The sequence below is a fragment of the Pan troglodytes genome, chromosome 13 (assembly GCF_028858775.2).
Source record: "Pan troglodytes isolate AG18354 chromosome 13, NHGRI_mPanTro3-v2.0_pri, whole genome shotgun sequence".
NCBI classification, from domain to species: Eukaryota; Metazoa; Chordata; class Mammalia; order Primates; family Hominidae; genus Pan; species Pan troglodytes.
The window spans coordinates 115,263,446-115,290,021 of NC_072411.2; the positions used below are offsets into that span (position 1 = coordinate 115,263,446).

General features: G+C 35.3%; 1 protein-coding gene and 1 long non-coding RNA gene across 51 annotated transcripts in view; one reads left to right on the forward strand and one right to left on the reverse strand.

Annotated features, from left to right (window-relative positions):
• The window catches only part of IKZF2 (IKAROS family zinc finger 2), a 152,985-nt gene that overhangs the window by 22,747 nt on the left and 103,662 nt on the right, over nt 1-26,576 (reverse strand). The gene's annotated exons all lie outside the window — the stretch shown is intronic.
• Nucleotides 1-26,576, forward strand: part of LOC129143328 (uncharacterized) — a 56,387-nt gene that overhangs the window by 6,962 nt on the left and 22,849 nt on the right. The gene's annotated exons all lie outside the window — the stretch shown is intronic.

Below are 26,576 nucleotides of genomic sequence, written 5' to 3' on the forward strand. Positions count from 1 at the left end.
ACTGACTCTCAGCTTTGACTCATTCAAAAGACAAATCAGGAGTATCCTAGATACATCATGAGTTGTGTTTTTTTTGTTTGTTTGTTTTCTTTTCGGGTAAGGGCAGAGAATTTTACAGAAGAAAACTTAAAATGCAACAACTTGAAATGTCACAGTTTAATAAAGAGATTATTCTTGGGTACCAAGAAGATTAAAAAGAACTCAAGTGGTGAGAAAAAGTACAGATGAAAGTAGAGTTTCCTTTCCTTTCACCTTGGTAACAACTATTCACACATGCAAAATTTTGTGGCAGGTAAGTATATTCTCCCTCATCAGCTTTTATAATACCAAGAATTAACCTACTAGGTTCTTTGAGTCAGGATTATTACACAATACGTAGTTACAAAATGACAGTAATAGTTTCCAAAACATCTCGCATTCAGGAAATGAATTATTCCCTAATAGCTAGGGAGCCATTATCTCAGTGTCATTATCTCAATACATCTGTTAAAATACTAAGATGTTCAGTAAAAAAAACTTTAAAAAACAAAGAAGAAAAATATAATCTCTATGGAAAGAAGCATGTTTTAATGCATGACTCTTCATAAGGACATCACAGAGCACTTTGACTCTTGGTTTTGAATGAATACAGAACAACATAAAACCCCAGGTGGTCTGTGCCAAAGCCCTCAATAGTAAAGCACCGTGTGATCCAGGCCCGTGTCTCTATTTGACTCCCATAGGAATTATTTAGTTTTGCTCAGAGAATAACAGACAACTCTTTTTCATGACCAAAGATAGCATCCCTAACTCCAGTTAACTTATAAACCCATGCTATGACACTGGTCACAAGAGGAACTGAAATACTATAACAAGGCAAGGTATTCGTGGCTGCCTGAAAGTTTCACTGTACTGATGAAAAAGAAAGCTACACCAAACCTTTAGATTGTAATTGAGGTACACATAAATTAAGATCAGTTATTTCATAATCATAATTGTTTGTAAACTATCATAAAAGCTATTTATGGAGTGATTATTCATTTTTTTAAAAATGCTTGGCAAACCAGCTTCTATTTTTTGGAACCATGGATTTCTGGGAAGTAGCTGAGAATACTGTGCAGAACTTGTATCACCATGTGACAGCATTAAAAATACAAAAAATAAGTTTTGCTGAAATCATCTAGTGTAAATACTATAAATAAATTTATATGTAATTATGTTCCAAGATATGGGGCTACATAACAAAAAGTATCTGTTTGCTATTAGCATTACTCAGTTTTGGGTTCTTCTGTAATATTTCTCTAGAAATAGTAATGAATTTACACTGAACAAGTTTATTAACCAATTAATACTTATTAAGCACTTACATTGAAGCTAATAGCCCACTGTAAACTACTTCAGTCATTTCCGGGTCTGCCCTGGTATTAGTCCCATCACATTATGATGCCTCTGTTGTACTATGAGCATATTCTCCTATACTTTCTTCCCCTTATTTCTGTAAGCAATCATTATACCTTCTCAATTTAATTGAAACATGGTTTTTCATTCTATTCCCCTTGGCTCACAACCCTCTAAAAGTCCCAACTCACCTGATAAGAAGGAAGAGACATGTAGTTTTTATGTTTTCTACCCACTTTTTACTACTCTCATTACTATCCCATCTGCTTTATTTCAGCTTCTCCCATTTTGTCCTCTATTTTAAAGCATCACTCCTTCCTCTTCATCCCATCATTGAGTCCAACAGGGATCTGAGTTGGGCTTTGTTCTAAATGTATAACCCTAATTTTCCCAACTCTTCATCTCCATTCTATTCCAGCAACCCAATTATTAGGTGACATGTTGGATTTGGACATTTCTTAAAACTATTCTATTTCCAATAAATTTGCTCTGGAGACAATCTATCCTTTTACCTCTCTCATTCATTCAATAACAGACTACTATGTACCAATGCTCATGAGGCTAAAATGTAAAGTGGAAAACAAATTCCCATGGTGCCTATCCGTATGCAACTGACAGTCTGGTGAGGCAGACAGACATTTAAAAAATACACAAGCAATATATTACAAATTGTGGGCAGTTGCATGGAGCAAAAGAATGGTGGTGTAGTATAACCTGGGGAAACTAGTTTGAAAAGGTTGAACAAGAAGGTCTGTTTGAAGTAGGAACATTTCAGGTGACAACTGAAGAAAAAGTAGTCATTATATAATTGGGGAGTGAGGGTGGAAAGGCAGGATTTCAGGATTTCTGACACCTGTAGTCATTTATTTTCCTCTATATACTTAGCTCCTTCAAAGTCTACATTCTGCCCTTACTACTCTTTTGAAAATTGTTTTCAGACATTGCCAACAATCCCTGCAAATTCAATGGCTCTACTATCTCCACAAGACCATTTCCTATCCATTTCATACTATTTCTTAAAAATAAAGTTCATAAAAATAGTTTATACTTACTCCCTATACATGTGTTTATCTGTACATGAGTTTATCTTTAAAGTAATATATAATTAATACATATAACATATATATTCATATAAAAGGACCAATATTTCACTACCTTTATTTTTATAATAGTTATTATTATTATTACTTCATATTGTTACCAACTGAAACGGACTTTTTCTGGTATTATTGAAACATTTTTGAAAAGTCAGTGGTCTCTGAATCACTAAATCCATAGGCTTTTATTAATCCTCTGTCTTCCTAATCTCTTGGCCACTATCAAGCTTTCTTGTGTCTTGGGTCTCCTGTTTTAGCGTCTGAGATCAGATCCTACATTCCCCCTCACTGCTTCTCAGTTTTTTCCTAACTTGCAAATATGTTATATGCATCCCTTCAGATATTGTTCTCAGTACAATGTTCTCCCTCTTTGCTCTCTAAATGAAGTGCTCATTTTTATGAAACATCCACATCAGGTCAAGAATAATTTCCCATGTTTGTAAGCTCCAACCGGCCATGTACATCTTTCAATGTCTGAGTGAATCCCTTCCCTACAACCAAAACGAAGAGCATCAGGACATAGCTGTCTCCTCTGCTCTCACAGAACTCTGTTCGTACTCTGTTGATGCACTACTTATAACAACTGTGTTGTAATTAACCATTTGATACCTATTTATTTCCCTAGTCCAAACGATGAGCTTCATGAGGAGAGAGATCTTGTTTTACTCAATTTTAAATTGATAATACATACCGAGTTATTAAACACAGGAGACAATATGTATTTGCTGAATGACTACTTCAAATCCATACTTGCAACTGCCTTTTGAGTCTTGCCTCATGGATATTCCCCCGAAACCAAATCAAACATTCAAGATACCCAAAACTATCTTCCTCCACAAAACTCCCTCTTTGTTCTGACTGCCCTTCTGTGCTAGTGTTACCACTGTTCTAATACTCAAGATTCACAACAATGCACCCACTTCTGTTACCTTCTACCTCTTTTCCTACTTCCAAATAGCTGCTAAATTCTATATACTGGACTCGTAAAATGATTCTCAAGTTGATCCCTTCTTTTCATTCTCACAATCAACATCCTAGTTCAGGCCTTCATTATTGCTCACCTGGGCCTGGCATAATAGACTTCAAATAGGCTTTCTCTTCCCATGTGTAATTATTTTATTCCTCTCTCCAACAACTTTCAATAACTGTTAAGTTTTATTGAATTAAGTCGAAATCCCTTTACCTGGCATTCAGCACCCTATACAACTGGTCCCAAAGCACACATCCCACTCCTACCCCAGGCCCCAGTCAAAATTACTTTACACCTACACTTCTGAGTTTTGTTTGTTGCTGTAATTGCCTCACATGATTTCTACCTCTTGAAATCCTCCACATCCTTCCACTTCCAACCTCCTTAACTCTGTTCCATTTTAACGTGATCTTTCTCACTAAAGAACTATTCCTGTATTGACCCTCATGCTTAGAACACTTCCAACACTCTATCATTCTATCTTATATTATTTGTGACTTTTATACTGGTATTTACACACTAATTTTCATCTCCATGTTGGAGATCTTGACCTTTTTGAGAAATTATAACAATATCTTATGTGTCTTTGTAACTTCCGAAGAGTTTAGCAGGGTGCTTTGCTCATAGAAAGAACTAATAAGTGGAGTTTTTATGAATGATATAATTTCCAAACTCTTTAAATAGCTTTTTCTCATTAGTTTTTCTTAAATCTTTTTCTAATTTCAAATGTAAAATATTCATATAAAATTTTTTTAATCACCAGTAAAATCCATAATTATGTCATTTAGAAATAACTGTCTTTGGTATTTCTGTATCATCCTCTCGCGTTTTTTTAATGCATGCAAAGATAAATTTTGGTATGAAAATGAGTTATTTTATACACTGTTATTTTATAACCTGCTTATTTTACTGAACAATATATTTTGAACATTTCCCCATTATTATGAAATGACATTTTTGTTGCTGCTGTTAGGTAACACTTTCTCCCAGATTCTAGATTTATGGTAATGCTGAATTATTCAGTTTGCTTAGCATTCTGAGTCCTTTTCTTTTACTACGTTAATGATTATTTTTCTTTTTACCATAGTTAGATATGCCCATAAAAAAAATCAAATAGTCCCAAGTGGCATTTAATGAAATACATAGTCTCTTCCCCATGCTGCCCTACCTGCCCCCAAGCAATCTAATCAAAATCCCAAAAAGCAACCATTTTCAGCTCCTTCTTTTGGTGATTGTATTCATATTTCTAAATAATACATGGGTTATTTTTATTCATCAGGTTTAGAGATAATCTATTGCTTCTCTGTCCTGGTAGTTAAGGATTCAGCTCTCTTACAAACACCCTCTCAATTCTCACTTCTGTGGTCTTTCAATAGTTACATAGTCATTTCTGATTAATAGTATAGAAATGGAAATTTCCAGTAGTCATAGAAATATTAATCATAACATACTATTTGGCTCAACAGTGATTACATTTCCTTTTTTGTGCAGCTTTTAATTTTTCCTAGAGTTAATAATCGTCTCACTTTTTATTTTGCGTGTGTTTCTGTATTCAGTGCCACTTACCCCCTCCTCTGAGGTTCTCACATCTTACTGATAACTGTTCTAAACACTCAGAGTCCAAAACAATGTCATAGGTCCTTGCCAATCCCACTTTCCTCTTGCCTTCTCACAACCATTGGCACCCCTTTCTCCAGTTGGAACTGATGGTACCCTGGGTTTATTACAGAGTTGTTATCCAGAACTTTCCTTTGTCCCCCTCATGATTAGTCTTCTGCTGCCTGAATCCCATGTTTTCCTCTTCGTTGGGTTTAGAATTTCAAGGTTGAAAGTCATTTTCTCTTAACATTTTGAAGCCTTTTTTTCACTGGGCTACTAACCTCCAAAGTTTCTTTTTAAAAGTATTATATAAATATAGCTTTATATGTGGCCTGTTTGTCTGAAAGCTCTTAGTAACTTCAGTTTGTCCTTGATGTTCTGAAATTTCTGAAATATGAGCGTATGTCTCTGGTCTAAAGTCTCTAATTTGGATGTTTGTCCCTTACCTCTCAAGAAATATGTGTCTGTACTATATATAATAAGTATATACTAGTTCACATATTGCAGAATATTTACATATATACAGATAAAACATATAAATAAGTGTTTAACATTGATTCACATAATTACTATAGTTGTCAAAAGTCTATGGCTATTTCAACTTAATTTTTATATATGGCATAAGAGTCTTGGACCATTTTTTTCAAAAATATGGGTATTCAGTTGTTCTAGACCCATTTATAGAAAATATTATCCTTTCCCCCCTTAAATTATCTCAGTACCTTTGTTGAAAATCAACTGATCAATTTGGGTTCTATTTCTGGACTCTATTCCATTCCATTAACCTCTATGTCTATCCTTAAACCAACAGAGCAAGTCTTAGGAATAAATTTGGAATCAGGCAGTGCAAGTCATCCAAATTTGGCTTTTCAAAATTATTTTGGCTATTTTAGGTCTACATTTCCAAACAAAGTTTGAAATCAGTTGGCCAATTTCTGTTAAAAAGCTTGTTGGGATTTTGACTGAAATTGCCCTGAACTGACAGACTCAATTTCAGGAGAAACCAACATCTTAACAATACTGAATCTTTTAAATCATGATAATGTCTCATCTCTGCATCTATTGAAGTCTTTAATTTATCTCAGCAATGTATTATGATTTTAAGTACACAGTTCTTACACATATTACTTAATTTAACTCTAAGTATTTCATACATTTTGGGATGTTATAATCAATGGCATTGCTTTCTAAATTCCAATGTCCAAATGTTCATTCCTAGCATATAGAAATACATTTGATTTATTCTCAGTATGTCAAAGAAATATTTGCATTACCATGTTTATTACATCATTTCACAATAGCCAAGATATGGAATCAACCTAAGTGTCCATATTTTCTTATTACACTCATCAAATGATAACCATCATGATGAGGAAGTTCTTTTCTACTCTGTTGCAGAGAATTTTTATAATATGTGAATGCTGAATTATGTCAAATACTTTTTCTGAAACTTTAAAGACAGACTAAAATCTTTTCTTTTTTAGTCTGTTAATATGGAAAATTACATTGTGATTTTTTTTCACCCAATGTTAAACCAACTTTAAATTCCTAAGATAAATCCCACTTGGTCATGATATATTATCATTTTTATATATTCCAGATTCAATGTGTTAAAATTTTAAGGACTTTTGCATCTGCATCATGAAGAATACCGTTGTGCAGTATTTTTTTCTTGCAATGTCTTTGATTTTGGTGTCAGAGTAATGCTGAATATAATAATTTGTTTGGAGGCCTCCATCCTCCCTTTTCTATTGTCTGGAGGAATTTGTTCCTTTAATGTTTTTCTTAAATTACATTTTCCTTAAATATTTGACAGAATTTACCAGTGAAGTCATCTGGAGTTTTCTTTGTGGGAAGGTTTTTAACTTCAATTTCAATTCCTGGAATAAATGTGGGCTATTCAGAGTGTGTATTTCTTCCTGAATGAGAGTCAATAATTTCTATTTTTTATTTCATCTAGCTGAATTTGACATAAAGTTGTTCACAATATCCCCATATTATGCTTCCAATGGCTACAGGATTTTTAGTGATTTCCGGTTTTTATTCTAGATGATGCCAAATTATATGTTCTTTTAATATTGATTGATCTTGCTAGAGGTTTATCTATTTTATTGATCTTCTCATATAATCAGTCTTTGATTTCGCTTACTAATGGTATGCCCAACAAGGCATACCATCCCATTAGTAAGTAACTGTGGCCATCTAAGGATGAAAAAACAAAACGAAACCCTGTTTTGGGTTTCAGTTTATATATTATAATTTTCCCAAATGGATAAAAAGTTGTTAGGGCACAAATCATTATTAAGTTGTTTGGACCTTACTACTTAATAAAATGAAACTTTTCAGTATTACTTTTAGCCCTAAATGCACTTTGACAAAATTATAAAGACACTACAGTCACAATGAACCAAGAAAGTTTGGGAAACACTGAGCTAGGTAATAAAATGTAATTTGTATTTCTTTTACACTTGCATTAGTGAAACTAAATATTAAACAAAAAAATCATTAGACATTTGTATGCTATCCTTTCAAATGATCTATTTCATGCCTTCACCTATTTTTAAATTATGGTCTTACTGCGTCTTTCTGAATAAATTGATCAGAAATTGATCTCTGTATATATTAATGCCTTTGACTTATTTCTTGACTTACCTATTTGACTTATGCTTTTTTTGAGGTTTAGAGGTTTTACATTTTCTTGTGGTCAAAATTGTTGGTAGTTTCCCACGTTGTGATTTCTTTACTGTTTTAAGTTTTAAAATTCTGCCTGATACGGAATTTTTTAGAAATATCCACACCTACTTTTTTTTTCTAAATCTTTAGAAGTCTTAATGACTCTAGGTTTATTTTTTTAATGAAATGATTAAGTGGGAAAAGAATATTTTAGAAAGGAAACAGATCTCTACCTGAAAAGTGAGATATCTTTCAAAGAGAATCTCTTTATATGAAATCATTTCAGGATAATTAGGTGTCTGTCAAAAATCATTACAGTAAAATAACTTTTATCTCTCTAAGGACAGTTTACTAAAGTAGTTGAGGTTGGGGGGATGAATGTTAAATGTTTAAACAAGCCTGTGAGACTTGTTTATATTTAATGCAGATTTCTTAGAGATTTACAATGTATATGAGCATTATCAGAGGTTCTTTTGGATGTTTAGCTTCAAGAACAAAAAAGCAAACAGACAAAACTTATTCAACCCAACGTTTTCCAAAAAAACTAAATATAGTACAATTTTTTATTTTAGCAACTATTAATTTCGCAAGTAAATAATTTTTTGTGAACCTACTGTGAAGAACGCTGCATTATGACAATAAAAGAGGCACAAAAAGCCAGCATTAGTAGTATTTTTCTTTTTTCTTTTTTTTTTGTTTGGTGAGATGGAGTCTCGCTCTGTCGCCCAGGCTGGAGGGCAGGAGTGCAGTGGTGCCACCTCGGATCACTGCAACCTCCGCCTCCTGGGTTCAAATGATTCTCCAGCCTCAGCCTCCTGAGTAGCTGGGACTACAGGCATGCGCCACCAAGTCTGGCTAATTTTTGTATTTTTAGTAGAGACGGGGTTTCACCACGTTGGCCAGGCTGGTCTTGAACTCCTGACCTCAAGTGATCCGCCCGCCTCGGCCTCCCAAAGTGCTGGGATTACAGGCATGCGCCACTGCGCCAGGCTGCGTTAATACTGTTTACTCTTCTTTAACAGGATATGCCAGGTGTTGAGCAAAGACATCTAGTTCCTTTAACATAAATTTCTTGAGCACCTCCAGTATTCCATGTCCATGTTCTAGGTGCTGTAGATACAGCACTGAATGAGACAAATGTCATTCCTGCATCCACAGAGCTAACATTATTAACCATCCAAATATTGCCATTTGTTTTATAATGTAATAACAATGCTCAAAGTAAACTGAAAATCTTATACAGGACACAAACACCAGGAAAAATTGTATATAAAAAAGTATGTATGGGACCTTTAAAGTAAAATCACAGACATTTGAAAGCAAAAGAAAACTGCTTTTGATTGTTTCGGGCACTCTGGAAGAAAAACAGGCACAATTCAAACAAGAAAATGTCTTATGTAAGATTATTTTTATAAGAGTCTAAGTTGTTGGCATCTACTTTTCTATCACTTTAAGTTAACATATTTCCTCAGATTTCTTGAACTTAACACCTAAAATGAGGAAGCAAAATGGGATGAAGCAAAATATACATTGTAACATATTTTGGCAGTGTAACAGTTATGCTTCCCCAGCATTTCCTTATCACATAAAATATTTTATTGCTTATTTTGAACATTGCTAATAAAATAATTAAACAATAAACGGAAGTAGATGCTTAATCTCTCTAAATTTTTACACTTCTGTTAAAAACATATACATATCAATTGTTTATTCATACAACATGTATTTACCAGCTGCCTAAATTTGGCATATATAATCATAATAATAAACATTATATTCAAAAACCATTTAACCCCTAGGGATGCTCACTTCTTTCACTGTAAGTGTAACATAAATCATTTAACAGATTGGTTGATGAATTTAGGAAAAAGAGCTAGAGAAAGAAAGTATAAAGGTGCAAAAAGTTTTAATGTGGCCAGGAGATGGTACAGTAAAATCTAAGACACAAGAGAAACAGCAGATATATTTGATACTGTTTCATTATTACAAATGTGCAAAATATTCATTATGGGGAATAAAAAGTAAACAGAAAGGCTAGTAAGAATTTGCTAGGCATACGGATTAAATGAATAATCCAAATTATATAGACTCTTCCTTTTAATGAGATTTCAATTAATCAAACCACTGGCATATCTTGGAGATATTGCAGGTTGAGTTCCACCCCATCACAATAAAGAATATATCCTGATAAAGTGGGTCACTCAGATAGAAGTTATGTTTATATCATACCATAATATATTAAGTGTGCAACAGAATTGTGTATAAAAACAATGTATATACCTTAATTTTAAAAATACTTTGCTGCTAAAAAATGCTAAAGAGGCCAGGTGCAGTGGCTCACACCAGTAATACAAGCACTTTGGGAAGTGGAGGCAGGAGGATCACTAAAGCCCAGGAGTTCTAGACCAGCCTGGGCAACATGATGAAATCTCATCTCTATAAACAATACAAAATTAGCAAAATTAGCCAGGGTGTGGTAGCATGCACCAGTGGTCCCAGTTACTCGGGAGGCTGAGAGGCTGAGGTGGGAGGATCACTTGAGCCCAGACAGTCAAGGCTACAGTCAGTTGTGATTGCACCACTGCACTGCACATACATACATACACTGTAAAGATAATCTGAGCCTTCAGACTCATAATCTTTCCACTGGTGGAGGAGGGCGTTTCCTCGATGTCGATGGCTACTGATTGATAAGGCTGGTGGTTGCTGAAGGCTGGGATGGATGTGGCAATTCCCTAACATAAGGCAACAATGAAGTTTGCCACATCAGTCAACACTTCCTTTCACAAAGGATTTCTCTGTAGCATGTGATGCTATTTGATACGATTTTACCCAGAGTAGAATTTCTTTCAAAATTGGATTCAACTCTCTCAAACTCTGCTACTGCTTTGTCAACTAAGTTTATGTAATATTCCAAATCCTCTGTTGTCATTTCAACAATATTCACAGGATCTACACTAGAAGATTCGATCTCAAGAAACCACTTTCTTTGCTCATTGTAAGAAGCAACTCTTCATCCATTCACATTTTATAACGAGACTGCAGTAATTCAGTCACATCTTCAGGCTCCACTTCTAACTCTAGTTATATTGCTGTTTCTATCACATCTGCAGTTCCTTTATCCACTGAAGTCCTGAACCTCCTGAAAGTCATCCATGAGGTTGAAATCAACTTTTTCCCAACTCCTGTTAATATCTTGACCTTCTCAGATGAATCACAAATGTTCTCAATGACATCTAGAATTCTGAATCCTTTCCAGAAGGTTTTCAGTTTACTTTGCCCACATCCATCACAGAAATGTCTATGGCACCTCTAGCCTTATAAAATGTATGTCTTAAGTAATAAGACTTGAAAGTTGAAATTACCCCTTGAGCGTGGGCTGAAGAATATATGCTGTATTAACAGCCATGAAAACAACATTAATCTGCTTGTACATCTCCATCGGAAGTTTTGGGTGACAAGGTACATTGTCAATGAACTGTAATATTTTGAAAGGAATTTTTGTTTCTGAGCAGTGTCTAAACAATAGGCTTAAATTATTCAGTAAACCATATTGTAAACAAATGTGCTGTCATCCAGACTTTGCTGTTCCATTTATAGAGCACAGGCAGAGTAGATTTAGCATAGTTCTTAAGGACCTCAGAATTTTTGGAATGGTCAATGAGCATTGGCTTCAACTTTAAGTCACCAGCTGCATTGTCCTACCAAGAGAGTCAGCCTGTCCTTTGAAGCTTTTAACCTAAGCATTGACTTCTCTCTAGATGGCCTCTTCTTCTAATAGAAGGCTGTTTTGTCTACAGTGAAACTCTGCTATTTATCACAACCACCTTCATTAATTAGCTTAGCTAGTTCTTCTGGATGAATTACTGTAGCCTCTACATCAGCACTTGCTGCCTCACCTTGCACTTTTATGTTATAGAGATGGCTTCTTTCCTTAAACCTCATGAACCAACCTCTGCTAGCTTCCAACTTTTCTTCTGCAGTTTCCTCACATCTCGTGGCCTTCAGAAAATTGAATATTGTTAGGGTCTTCCTCAGGATTAGGCTTTGATTTAAGAGAATGTTGTGGCTGGTTTGATCTTCTATCCAGACCACTGAAACTTTCTCCATAATCAGAAGTAAGGCAGTTTTGCTTTCTTATCACTTATGTGTTCACTGGCGTAGCATTTTAAATTTTCTTCAATAACATTCCCTTTGCATTCACAATGTGGCTGTTTGGCACAGGAGGCCTATCTTTTGGCATGTTTTGCCTGTTGACATACCTTCCTCACTAAGCCTCATCATTTCTAGCTTTTGATTTAAAGTGAGAAATGTGAGTCTTCCTTTCACTTGAACACTTAGAGGCCATTGTACAGTTATTAAGTGGTCTAATTTCAGTATTTTTGCATTTCAGGAATATAGAGGCCAGGTGAGGGACAGAGGGACAGAGAAACTGGCCAGTTGGTGAAGCAGTCAGAGCTTACACAACATTTATCAACACAAACATTTAAGTTTTCCAGCCTGTATATGTGTGGTTTGTGGTATCCTAAAACAGTTATAATACTAACGAGAAAGATCACAGATCACAAAACAGACATAATAATGAGCAAATGTGAAATATTGCAAGAATTATTAAAATGTGACAGAGAGACATGAGGTGAGCATGTGTCATTGGAAAAATGGTATCAACCGACTTGCTTGGAATTAGGGTTACCACAAACTTTCAATTTGTAAAAAACGCAGTATCTGTGAAGTACAATAAAGTAAGGCACAATAAGGGAAGTTACGCTTGTATTTCCTTTCATCTGGCTTTCTATATTACAATAACTCAGGCTTATGAGTAAGCAAATAATTTGGATAGCAAACAGCTCCCAAAATAATCAATTCAGAAGCAAATAGCTTGCTCTAACTTATGGAATATTCATATAAAGAATATGTATTTGTATATCCAGAATGTGGTTTCTTACTTGGATCTCAAATTCTAACCCTAATGCCAGTTGTGTGTGAAGCCTAGGTTAAGTTAAATTAGGAAATAGTTGTACCTAACTCACAGCATTTCTGTGAGTATATATTTTTTTAATCCATATGGAAAACTCAAGGTACTTAACACACAATAAATGCTCAATAAGTGGAAAATCTTTTTTTTTCCCTGTAGCAGTCAACATCTTATAACATATTATATGATTTTTTAACTGATTCTTGCCCGTCTCCCCTTATTAAAATGTAAGCTCCACAAAGACAGTCTTGCAGTCCACAATCTCACAGAGCTTACATTCGAGTGAGGTGGGATGGCACAGACAACATGTGTATAAACTAAACACCAACATAACCACAGATTCTGATTCAAGCTTTTTATTAAGATAGAGATAGCAAAATAGAACTAAGGGGATGCTTCTGGTAGGTTGCTTATGGATGCCACTATTTTCAAAGAGATGACATTTAAACTAACATCTGAAAGATAATAAGGCAACTATGCCAAGATATTGGGAAAACGCTGAAGTTGTTGACTTCTAGGATCATCCATTAGTTCAAAAAGTAGGAAAGAATAAAGAAACCTCGGGTTGCAAAGAACCCAGAGTGAGGCGTAAAGTAGTAGAAGATCAGAGAGTAGAAGTGGGCAGAACCACCAATGGCCATGATTAGTAGTTTGATTTTATTATAAAAGCAATGGAAAACCATTAAAATATTTTAAGAAGAGGAGTGACATGATTTAAATCAGATTTTAAAGTAACATTCTGGTTGCTATCTGTAGAATAGATTGGGAAGCAGGAGTATAGTGGCTGAGAGCAGAGACCCTAGATTCAGACAGACCAGAGCTTATATCTCAGCTTTCATGAGTATATTGGAAGTTGGATAAAATGTAAACATATAGTTATCATGGTATGATTTTTTTGCTATATCAGATCATAATTTTTAAAGTACTCTCACAAATATAATTTATACTATTGTTAGATTTATTTTGTTCTAAGCTGCTATATGTCTTCAAGCATCATGATAGATTTTTGTTTATAAGAGCATGATACAATTCTTGTTTTATTGTGCTGTGGGTGTGTATGTGTGTGTTTGAAATCTAATCCAATAATACATTGTTGCCAAACCATGGAAAATAAAAGAAAAATAAGGTGAAAGTATAATCTGTATAAGCTGAGGAGGCATACATGTAATATGTAAAATGACTGCATGAGGACATTAGGTAACATCTCTTTCTTTAAACTTGACTCTACTTATCTGCAAAATAAGGCCCTTAAAATAATGCTTGTCACAAAATAAGAACTTATTAAATATACCCATAATTTTTAATTTTTGTAATAGACTAATACTTATCATGTACTAGGAAACATACTCAACCACCATTGACCTCCATGAATCTTTAAAACCTTTCTAGTTAATATAAGAATATTCAAATAAAATAATCTGTCCATTAATTCATTCAATCAATATGGTATATAAGGGATGAAGATGCAAAACAGAATAAGCTCTCTTCTTTGAGATGCTGGATCTAGGACCTTTTATTCTTATCCAGATGCTTATAATCATTATCATCATATTTCTATACAATTTAAAAGGACTCCACTCTGATAGATTTCTGACACCTTACATAAAATTTTAATTAAATTCTAAATATATTTTACATGCTTATGATGAATGATACTTGGTTTTCATCTTTCTTATTTGTCTGATTTTCTACCATTTGAGAGTTTTCTTACAGTATTTGGCAAGATAGTATAGGCTGTGGATGAACAGGTTTCTTTGACTCACATACACAGATCAAGTAGGAAAAATTGAAAGAAATGGTAAAGTTTAGGTTAGAAAAAAACATCCAAACAAAACACACCACACACACACACACACACACAAGTCCCAGTGTGTCATGCCCTTCTGGATACTAGGTGAGTAATAAAGTTTGCGTGCAGCCTCTCCACTTCTGTTGTGGAGTTCCAAACATGTCAGGCCTGCAGATTCATGGTGTGGAAGGGAAAATGTGAAATGGCCAAAGTTAAGACTGTCCACACTAAATCCATGCACGGTACAAAACTGTGGTAGCAAGCTTTGGAATGAGGACAGTGTAGATTATTTAGAACAATGAGAAAGCAGCTAAGAATCTTGTCCATTTCTTTAGAACTCCTGATAATAAAGGAGGAAGGAAAGCTTCCTACAATAAATTGATCTTCTAAATAACTTGCACCAAAGTGAAAAGAGCTGCATAGAATTATAAAAGAAAGGCTTATTAATTCCTTCTAGAAATAGGGTCTGAAAGAAGCATGACTACTACAATTCATAAAAGATGCAATTGTATATGCTATTAAAAGTTTTACTTTCTTTTATTAGAAACATATAATGAAGAGTAGATACATAATGGTTATTGGTCTGGGGTAGGGGGAAAGAGGTGTTCTACCTGGTGGAAATCAAATGGGCTGTCTTACAGCTGGCCTGACTGAAAGTGGCTTTTACCTTCTAGGTAAATTTCAATGAGTAGGACCTCACGTGTGTGTTTTAAGAGTCAAGAATGAAAATATTAATCCCATCTCCTTTCTTCAGTGTTTATTGCAAAGCATACAGTGAGGCACCAAAGGCATCAGTATCAGAATTTGATGGATGAAATCAGCACAGCACAGTTATGCAAATCATGTGTGCAACTGACACTGCTTGTGTAATTATCAGTATAATCCACCTCTATCAGCCACCTCCAGGAAGGAAAGGAGGGGCTGAGGGTGGGGAAAGTTCACACTTGGGAGATCACCCAGAAAGTGGGCCAGGTGCCAGGTCTACAATCAGTTTACAACAGTTCCTTCTCATGAGAAGCCTGCAAGACAAATTATACTACATTTAATGCACCATCACTATTATGAATGAGCTGCACTGGATTCAATTTCTAAACCAGCATAATTTAATTCAATGTTTCTATCCTTAAAAAAAAAAAAGTCATGGTGGTCTGTTTTGTTTTGTTTTGTTTTCTTTTCTTTTCTTTTCTTTTTTGAGACAGAGTCTCACTCTGTCACCCAGGCTGGAGTGCAGTGGCAGGATCTCTGTTCACTACAAGCTCCGCCTCCCAGATGCACGCCATTCTCCTGCCTCAGCCTCCCGTAGCTGGAACTACAGGGGCCTGCCACCACGCCCAGCTAATTTTTTTGTATTTTGAGTAGAGACGGGGTTTCACCGTGTTAGCCAGGATGGTCTCGATCTCCTGGCCTCGTGATCTGCCCGTCTCGGCCTCCCAAAGTGCTGAGACTACAGGCGTGAGCCACCGTGTCCAGCTGGTCTGGTTTTAAAATAATGTAAATATGAAAACAACCGATTATCATAATCTTCTGGCCAAGTACCTAATTTTCAGAAATTTTTGTCCTCAATCATTCCACAAAACTATCACTACTATTAATATCCAAAGGTGTATAACTTGCAGCTATCCCATCTTATACAAAACATTTTGCATGATACATACACTGAAGAAATTATTTATGTACTTTTTTTCTGGAAGTCATTACAAAAAAAAAGTGAAGTAATGTGGAAGCAAATGGATGAAGCATTGAGGGAAAAAGAATTATAAGAAAGACGAGAAAGAGCAGACCACAACACTCAAAAGAAGAAGGGAAGATAATTTAAATAAAACAAAATAGAAACTGGTGTATTATAAAAGAGAGTAAGTGATGACAAATGCTACAGTACATTAGAAAATACTTTAGCTTATGAAATCACTGATCAGTTGTGAATTTAAAGAAACGATGTGATTGTGATAATAAATTCCTTAGTAAGAGACAACAATGCGTTTGAGGGTATACTACTCTCATGACAAATTAAGAGACTATTTCTATGAGATTTAAAACTAGAGCAACTAACATTATGTTGTTTCTTTAAACAATATGGTCAAAGATGAGCTCCATCTTGATCCAAGCCACATGGTAATTTTTTTTTTTATTTTTAAGAAATTTGAAGATATGAAGAAGACCATCTTGTCTTACCAGTTTCTCTGAGGGCATGTAGCATATACCTTAAAAATGCATGTTAGTTTGAAATTCTATTAAAGATAAATGTGCAAATATATTTAAACACAGGATGAGTCATAATACTTTACAGGAATTTTCTCATAATAGGTGAAGGCATAACTGAACAAAATATAAACTAGGCTATTTAATTGGGATTTTTAAAAGTCAATATTAGGAACTAGTATAAGCATTCAATATTTCTGAGCTATTTTTGTGGATAAAATATAGTCCTTGGAACTATAGGGACTTGAAAAATAAAGATAGTCCATATATATATATATATATATACTAAAAATGTTTTTTAGTTGGGAGGAAGTTGTTGTTTTAACAGATGGGGATTTATATGGTACATCTGGTCCAGTTCCTTTTTATGGAACAGAATAGCTTTAAACTGACAATTAGACATAAACAACAAACTTCATAAGCTGAAAATTGTCAAACACTGAGTAGGTCACAAAGTAGTGTTGTAAAAATCAACATTCCTAAAGTGTTTGGAAGTAAGATAGATACATGTTCAGAATAGTTTAGGCATATCAACCCTAAGTCAAAAGAACTTTGTAAGGTTCCTCAAATCTCTCTTACTCCAAAGTTATGTGATACAGATAACTAATTTTACAAAGTAGTTATTTTTAAGTGATATACACAAATAAATAATTATATCATATGCTCAATGCTGGTTCAATTGAAAGCTGAGGTTTTACTTAGAATTTAATAGCATTATTGAAAATATGAAATAATTATTTTCTTAAAATGAGGATGAACAAAAATATTAGAAAACAATTCCTTTACTTATTTTCTTACTTAAGGACATTTTACTTATAAATCTTTGAAAAATAACTTAGTTTTAGAACAAGTATCTTAAATATATGGTTCTCTTAATAAGTATTTGGCTTTTTTAGAATTATAAGAGACAATGAATAAATGTCTTTGGGAAATTAAGATTTTTAATTTTCAAATGTATTTGGATGATTCCGTTTTTGAGCAATACATAATTTTCATAGTAATCTGAACCAGTATAATTCTTAGCCAAAATTGAATTTTTCATCTGGTAGAAAAATATTTTGAGACTCTATGAGATGCATTCTGTTTTTTTAACTTTTATTTTAAGTTCAGGGGTACATGTGCAGGTTTGTTATATAGGTAAACTTGTGTCATGGGTTTTTTTTTTTTTGGTATAAATTATTTCGTCATCCAGGTATTAAGGCTAGCACCATTAGTTATTTTCTCCTGATTCTCTCCTTCGTCCCACCCTCTACTCTCCAATAGGCCCCAGTATGTGTTGTTCCCCTCTATGGAGACACATTCTTACTCATCATTTTTCTCTTTATAATTTATAAAAAGAAATGTTTAACACACATATGTTTCTCATATATTAAAATTATACACTCTTCTGTTTTAAACCTTTAATTTGGGTACAGCATAAGAGTATATACAAAATATACCTGAAATGCTAATTAGAAAAAACATGTAATTCTATTTCCTCCTAGAATTTTTAAAATAACAAGTATGCTAAATATTATTTTGACTAATAGGGGTCCAGGGCTTAATTTAAACACTATCCCCTCAGAGTATTAGGTATAATAAAGAAAGTAAAAGGTGTAATATATATAATGTACAAAGTATAGTAATCAAATTTATAAGAATGCAAGAACTATAATCACCTATAAAACTGAAAAATCTGAGACAAAACTAATAAAAATCATTTTTGTAGCAGAAGCATTGATTCATCATTAAATAGTCACTTAAGGGTGGGCGCAGTGGCTCACGCCTGTAATCCCAGCACTTTGGGAGGCTGAGGCAGGCGAATCACCTGAGGTCAGGAGTTCAAGACCAGCCTGGCCAACACGGTGAAACCCCGTCTCTACTAAAAATACAAAAATTAGTTGGGCGTGGTGGTGCACGCCTGTAATTCCAGCTACTTGGGAGGCTGAGGCGGGGGAACCACTTGAACCCAGGAGGCGGAGGTTGCAGTGAGCCGAGATCATGCCACTGCACTCCAGCCTGGGCCACAGAGTGAGACCCTATCTCAAAAAAAAAAAAAAAGTCACTTAAATACTATGTTAAAAATTTACATGATGCAAAGTAGATGATTTGTATAGTAAATCTCAAGATTACTGAATAGCAAGAGTTTCAAGTATAGACTAATACCTTTTATTTTCCTATAACTTTATGTAATGTATCTCTGGGACATGTTTTTAAAAGTGCAGTTCACTTTCTCAGTGGGCTAATAACTTGACTGTAATCTTTTTTTTGGGGGGTGGGGGGATGGAGTCTCGCTCTGTCACCCAGGCTGGAGTCCGCCTCCCGGGTTCAAGCAATCCTCCTGCCTCAGCCTCCCGAGTAGCTGGGACTACAGGCGTGTGCTATCACGCCCAGATAATTTTTTGTATTTTTAGTAGAAACACGGTTTCACCATGTTAACCAGAATGGTCTCGATCTCCTGACCTCATGATCCGCCCACCTCGGCCTCCCAAAGTGTTAGGATTACAGGTGTGAGGCACCATGCCCGGCCACAACTTGACTGTAATATTTAGCTGATCTTTGTTCATAAAACATTTCAATTATTTATTTGTCTCCCCTTTCCCTCTTCTCCTTCCCCTTCTTAAAATGTCATTTACATTTCACATAAAAAAGTTATTATTTTTTTCTTTCTTAGACACTTCAAGGCTATCAGATGTAGGATATCAGACATTAGTAGACAAGAAATATTGGCACTGTGAAGACTCAATATAAACCTTAAGATGTTAATTCGGTTTCATGAAAACTTATTTTAAAATAAACTAGGGCAAAATACTAAAACAAACAAACAAACAAACAAAAAGAAGTAATTTGGAGGGAGTGGAGACTACTCTTTAAGGTGTGGTAGTAGTGACTGATTAGCAAAATCCAGAGAGAAAAGATAACACATTGTAGTTCGCATCATATAATAGCAGCACCAGGAGATTTAAAGAGTAAATTAAGTGACTTGACAACGTCCCATAGCTAATTTGCAGCAAGGCCACCCTAAAACCCACATGCCTTGATCTCCTGACTTCTAGACAGTACATTTTTTTTTTCAATCATTAGGAGTTACTTCAGTAGAGTTAAAGCTTTATAGAATAAACATACGAGCTGTGTCATTTATCGCTTAGCAGGGTGGTGATGAGCACAAATTGTGGAGTTTGCTGCCTTAGTTTAAATCCAGGGTCTGCTTGTGTGACTTCTTTTCTGCCTCAGTGTACAATAGGAATAACCAAAGTGGGAGGTTCTCATAATGAACCTGCCTCTCCATTCTCTTTGTAAAACATACTAATGGATAACCAAAAACACTGAATTCTTGGAGCTCATAGGTTCTTCTTTGGTATGTCCGAGTATACTTCTAGCAGTTGAGCTGTATGTATAGTCACTAAGAGTCAGGTATGACTGTAGCAAAACCTATTTATGCCAGTTTACCTGCTATAATTATTTCCAACGAAATAATTACAAAAAGAATACTGTTTCTATGAAACCAAATTTTACCACTTTGAAAAGATTCAATAAAGATAAGCTGATAAAAATATTTCTAAAGAAGTGAATGTGGGCAAAAATAATCATAAAAATTAGTGAAAAAATCTTTAAAAATGAATAGAAGTCTGACTGCTTCACAGGATCTTTAAGTTCTTAAAGACACTGAAAATGTAACTAAAGATAATGTGTTATGGGTATGGTTTAGACTAGAAAAATTACATGCTATTCAACAACCAAATTTCTCACTGAAAGAAAAGAGCTTGGCCTTAAATAAAAAAATAAATAATAAAATATATATTACATTTATATTTTTTAAAGTAAAAACTTTTCAAAACTGCATTTTCCATGTTACTAGACTTATTGCTATTAATCTACAATCTCTTTTTGCTTATGTTAGATAAAAAGGTTTTTTATTAAAGAAACCATGGAAAATGCTTAGTACAGTGTCTACTGTCTAGGGAAAGCTCAAGAAATTCCAGATAAATAACCTAACTACCAGGCCTATGCAATAAAAACCAAGACACTACTTGGTGTCCTCTAGAGGACAAGAAGAGTTCCTAAGCAGAAAAATACCACCTTGTACAGGGATCATGCAAGGTAAATGAAATACACACACACACACACACACACACCCCTAGTATTTACTTAATACATATTGTATTCCAGATATTTTTCAAAGTATTTTTCATTTCTTAAACTGTAACATCTATCACAGTAACGTATTCATGCACATCAGTGCTGGGCTTGTTGTTACCAACCTACTAAATGAAAATCAAGATGAGAAATTTTTAAGTCTACAATATAGGAAGCAGAAATGTGGTATTAATATCCAACATGATAAATAACAATACAATAAAACAATGGACAGTTATTATCTGGACGAACAAGGGAGGCTAATACTTTCTACCAATAATAATATTCATAAAAACAGAGATTAAATTTAAAATCATTATATTCCCCTTAATACTCTATATCAGCAGTTCCCAACCTTTTCACCACCAGGGACAAGTTTCATGGAAGACAATTTTTCACAAATGACAGGTGGTGGGGGAATGATTTCGGAATGAAACTATTCCACCTCAGATCATCAGGCATTAGATTCTCATAAGGAGCACACAAAGTAGGTCCCTTGCTGCGCAGTTCACAATAGGGTGCGTGCCTATGAGAATCTAATGCTGTCACTGATCTGACAGGAAGAGGAGCTCAGGCAGTAATGCTTGCTCACCGCTGCTCACCTCCTGCTATGCGGCTCAATTTGTAAGAGGCCACCCAGTGACTGGTACTGGTCTGCAGCCAGGAGGTTGAGGACCCCTGCTCTATACTAGTAATTTTAAGCACTAGTTCTTAAATTTTAGTTAATCTGTGGCACATTCTCTGTTTGGCTGCCATAGCCATTTTCCACACTTCTTTGCTCTGCTCCTGCAAAAGCTAATTTTTATTGGCTTTAATCAATAGGCTCCCTTGTCCTCTGGCTTCTGGTTAAGTTTAGTCAATGTGAGGCACCAGTAAGAGACTGAAGGGTGGAAAGAGTGAGGTCAGGGTGTTTATTCCCCAAGTCACAGGTTAGCAAAGGCTACATTCTTCTACTGAAGGTCAGTGCTCAAGACCCTTTCCTATTTCTCTTAATTCCAGTGACCTCTAGATCCCCTTTCTCTTTCAGGCTAGAGCTAGTAAATGGCTTCCTACTACTGTAAACCCAACCATCTTTTTGTAGACTACCCTTATTCCTAACCATTCTTTTGTGAATATTTGTCTTTCATGCATGTCCCCAAATTTTCCCCACTTGAGTGTCTTACTGTTTTCTTGTCAGGATCCTGACTGATAAAGAGTTACTGATATCAGAAATGGCCCAAAGCTCCAGTCAAAATGGAATTCAAAGATAGCAGGATAGCCTCCTTACCACGGAGTTAATGGGACAGTAGTGATCCAAGGCATGTGCTGGCAAGATGATTATTCAAATTGTCACTGGTGGTAGCATGGAAGGATGTACGATGCAGGGTAAGGCTTTGGGAGCCATGGCATTACTTGCTAAAGCAGCAATGGTAGTGTATAAAGATTATAGCATGATATGGCTGATGGCCCTAAGGAGCACACAAAGGTGAAAGACAAACTGAGTGCCTGGAATACTCAAGTCAGAATACAGGCAAAATACAAGAAATTTATGTCAGCTTTAAAAGGGTCCCTTATCCACTTAAGCCTTAAGGCAAATAAGGCTGAAGACCAACTCCAGAATCTGATTTGAAGGGTTATAGAATTGCAATGCTAAATACAATGGACAATACTAAGACCATTAGTTTTTGGTAGTGGGGCAATGATGAGAAAGCAGAGAAACATGGGATGGTAGTATCTTCTCCCTCCCCCTCAACAACTTCATTGAGGTATAGTTAATATACATAAAACTGTAGTAAAAAAACAAGAAAAATAAAAAATATTATTTCAACATGTAGCACTAGCCATATTTAGGTGTTTAGTAACCACATGAGGCTACTGGCTACCATATTGGACAGCGTAGCCCTACAACTATCACCTCTCCCAAGACAGCAAACTAAAAGAAATAATAATTCTATGGATGAATAACAGACAGTAGTGAAACCATCAGAAAACTGAAAGATGTTAGGGGTGATAATTCATACTATACACCCATTCAAACTGTTTATTAGGCTAATGCATGGCATTGATGCAGACTTAATCATTTCATAATGCTAACTATAGATGCAGTTTTAGCTGTACAATCTTTACTGGAGCATATTAACATAGCCACCGACACTAGGTATGAAGCAATGAACTTGATTTCTGTTTAAGGTAATTTGTATAACAAAGATAATCAGAAGCAGTTTTTTCCCTTCACACTAGAGGAGCAACATACTTTTACTCTCTTACCTTAAGGCTAGGTCAACTCTGCTCTCTTTGTCATAACATAGTCTGGAGAAATCTTGTTCATCTTGACATTCCAAAAAACATCAAGCTGGAATATTATATTCATGACATTACACTGAGTGAACTTGGGAGCAGGATATAGTAAATACCTGAGATGCCTCAGTAAGAGATATATGCTATAGAATAGGAGATAAACTCCAAGAAAGTTCAGGGACTTTCAGCATTGGTAAAATTTTATAGGCCACTGATCTGTGCATGCTGAAATAGATCCTCCATTGTAAGTGAGAAATTGCTGCACCCTGCACCTTCCTTCATGAAAATGAAGCACAAAATGTGGTGGCCTCTCTAGATTTTAGAAGCAACATAGACCATATTTGGGTATACTTCTGTGGTGCATATACTAGGTAATCCACAGGCTGTCCATTTTGAGAGCAGCCTGGGGCAAGAAAAGGATCTACATCATACCCTGCCATGATGAAAGCTCCCTCTACTTTTGACTCTAAGATTCAGCAGATGCAATGATTTTTGGAAATGTCTGTGGCAAATGGAGATGCTGTATGACATCTCTGTCAATGGAAGCCTCAGTGTGTAGATCCCTCATGGTTTTATAGTAAAGACATGCAGTTTTCTAACAATAACTAATCTCCATTTGAAAAGCCGCTCCTTACTTGCTAATGAACTTTGGTTAAGACTGTGTACTGGGCCATAGGACTCGGAATGACAATGTAGCCCAAACCGTGCATCATGAACTAGGTGTTATCTAATTCAACATATCAAAAATGTACACAACAGCATTTCCTTGGTATATTTTCCTTCCCTGCAGCCTTCTTATGCTAGTTGAGGAAGCCCAAGTATACTGTATGAGCAAGTAGCTCAGAGGTCCCTAATACCTGCTACTACTGCTTCTCAATCTTTTTGCTTCAACCTGTATGTATGGCCTCATGGGGTATTCTCAGTGACTAGTTGATGAGGATGAAACAGTGTGGATCTGGTTTGTAAATAGAGTGTCTGGAATTCAATACCAGCTATGACTGTGGTGTTTATAGGTCCACTTAAGGGAGAGGGCCCTGAAATACAGTGGCTATCCCTCCAGCAGACAGAATTTCATTCAGCTAGTACATTTAACTGCACACTTTGCATGGAAGAAGAGATAGTTGAGGTAATGACATATGGCATGGCCATATGGTCAAGGACTTCAGAGAACAAAATTGGACGACTGGTGACAGAAGGTCTAGGGAAGAGTTATGAGGATATATCCTTCAGAATTGGTACAAAATGTAATGATATGGTATTCTATGTAAATTCTCTCCAGAGGGCATTCACTGTAGTGAAGGCTGTTAGTAATCTGAAGGGGGTAATCTCATGAATCTCAGACTCTTTACCAGGCTTACCTGGTACTTTCTCAGTGGGCCAATGTACAAAGTGACAATGGGAGTAGGGACACAGAAACTATGAACAGATTCAATTACATGGACTTCCTCTTCTCTGTGACTGATTTAACTACCACCACTGCTGAGCTCACAATTTTCCAGTGCTGAGACCCTGATATGGCACCATTCCTGAGAGAGAACAACCAAGCAAGTAGTGGCAGGCAGGTTACATTTGACTCTTTTCAACATGGAAGAGGCAGAAATATATCCTAATAGAATATGCCTTCCCTTTCTCTTCAATATTTTTGCAAGCTCCCTCAAATATGGATTTAACAGAATGCCTTACCAATTACCCTGGTATTCCTTGCTATACTGCCTTCAACCAGGAAACTCCTTTTTATGGCAAGACAAACAGAATTAGCGCAAATCTATAGAATGCATGGGTCATACATACCCCATGTATCACCACCCAGAATCAGCTGGCTACATGGAGTGGTGAAATGGCCTACCAAAGGAGTGGTTCATGTATGGTTTCCAGCTGGGAGGAGTTTGGGTGTGTTCTACAGGATATTATATATGGCCAACATCATCTCCTCCATAGCCAGAAGGCATGAGTCTGAGAAAAAAGAGGTTAAGGTAGAGGTGGCCACTCTAATAACATCAAATAACCCATTTAAAGGCTTTTTACTCTGTGTCCTGAAACCTTCAGATTGGTGGTTTTGGAGATCTCAGTTCCCAAAAGAAGAATGTTTTCTCCAGGTTTCAGAGATCTGGTCCTGTTGTATTGGAAGCTGAGAATACTCACTAGCTATTTTGGGCATGTCAAGCTGCTAAATAAACAGGGACTGGCTTATAATTTTTCCAGACTACCAGAATGATTTGGAGCTGTTGCTATACAATGAGGACAAGAAGAACTATGCTTGGAACTCAGGGGATTTACTGGGGCATCTCTTTAGAAATACTTACCTAATAATTTTGGTTATTGAAAAATTATAGTAATATAAGAAAGACAGGACCACTGAAGACTCAGAACCTATAAAATTTTAGTCACCTATCAGATAAAGAACCTTATTTAGCCAATGTGCTAAACAGAGTAAGAGTAAGGGGAAGATGTATTTGAGTGGAAGAAGAACACTATAATGATCAATTTTGAGCTTTCTGGCAAGTTAGAGGAGCAAAAACTGTATCAACTCTGTTTTATGTTCTATCTATTAGGAAGAAAATTAGGGATGGCTAGTACTTTAGATTCCAATTGGAAGCATGATTGAATTGGTATCAGCTCTTGGTGAAGCAGTAGCTGGATGCCCCCTCTCCAATAGGGACTCCATTAAACTCTCTTGAATTACCCAATTTGAATATATCTATTTATATATCTGCAAAAATCATAACTTGATATACTAAATTGCAAAATGAGCACGATGGCAGTTATAAGGACCATGTCTTTGTTTATGAAGACAGATAACATAATATGTACACACAAAACCATGATATTAAAAACAACATGATTTCAACAAAAATAAGATGGATGTTTAAAGTTATTTATTACATGAAGTTGAGGCAAAACTATATGTTCACGAAGATCTATTTGTTATATAATCTTTGGACAACTCAATAATAATTTAACTCTGGCTAGAGTACATGACAAGCTAATGGAAATGCCTATCATGTCCTAAAAGTATATTTCAATAAAGAACTTTTCATAATAAAACACTGCTTTAAGATATAATTTTGATAGCACAATTTTAAAATAAAACATAAAATGTTGTAGTTGGAAGTAAGTGAATTCCTTTAACTCAGGGAGGAAAGAAAAATATATACTTAAAATATTTTGTTTTTGTGTTTGCATTAATTTAATTTTTTTGTAACTGCCCCAAATTTAAGAGTTAAAGTTTAAAATAGTTTTACATGATTCACATTCATGTTTAAAAACTTAGTACAGCCTTAAGGATAAAAAGGAAAAATGTAAAGAGAGATAATACAATAAGCATTATCTCACAACCTCAGCACTCTCTAATACGATTTGTCAATGTAGATTAAAATATCACTTCCATCATATCTTCATATTAAAATTAAAATTTAGTATGTCATTAGGAACAGAAGAAACAAATAAAACTGGCTTGAGAGTATTCTATATTAATTTTCCACCTTTAACTTCTTGGTTATGAAA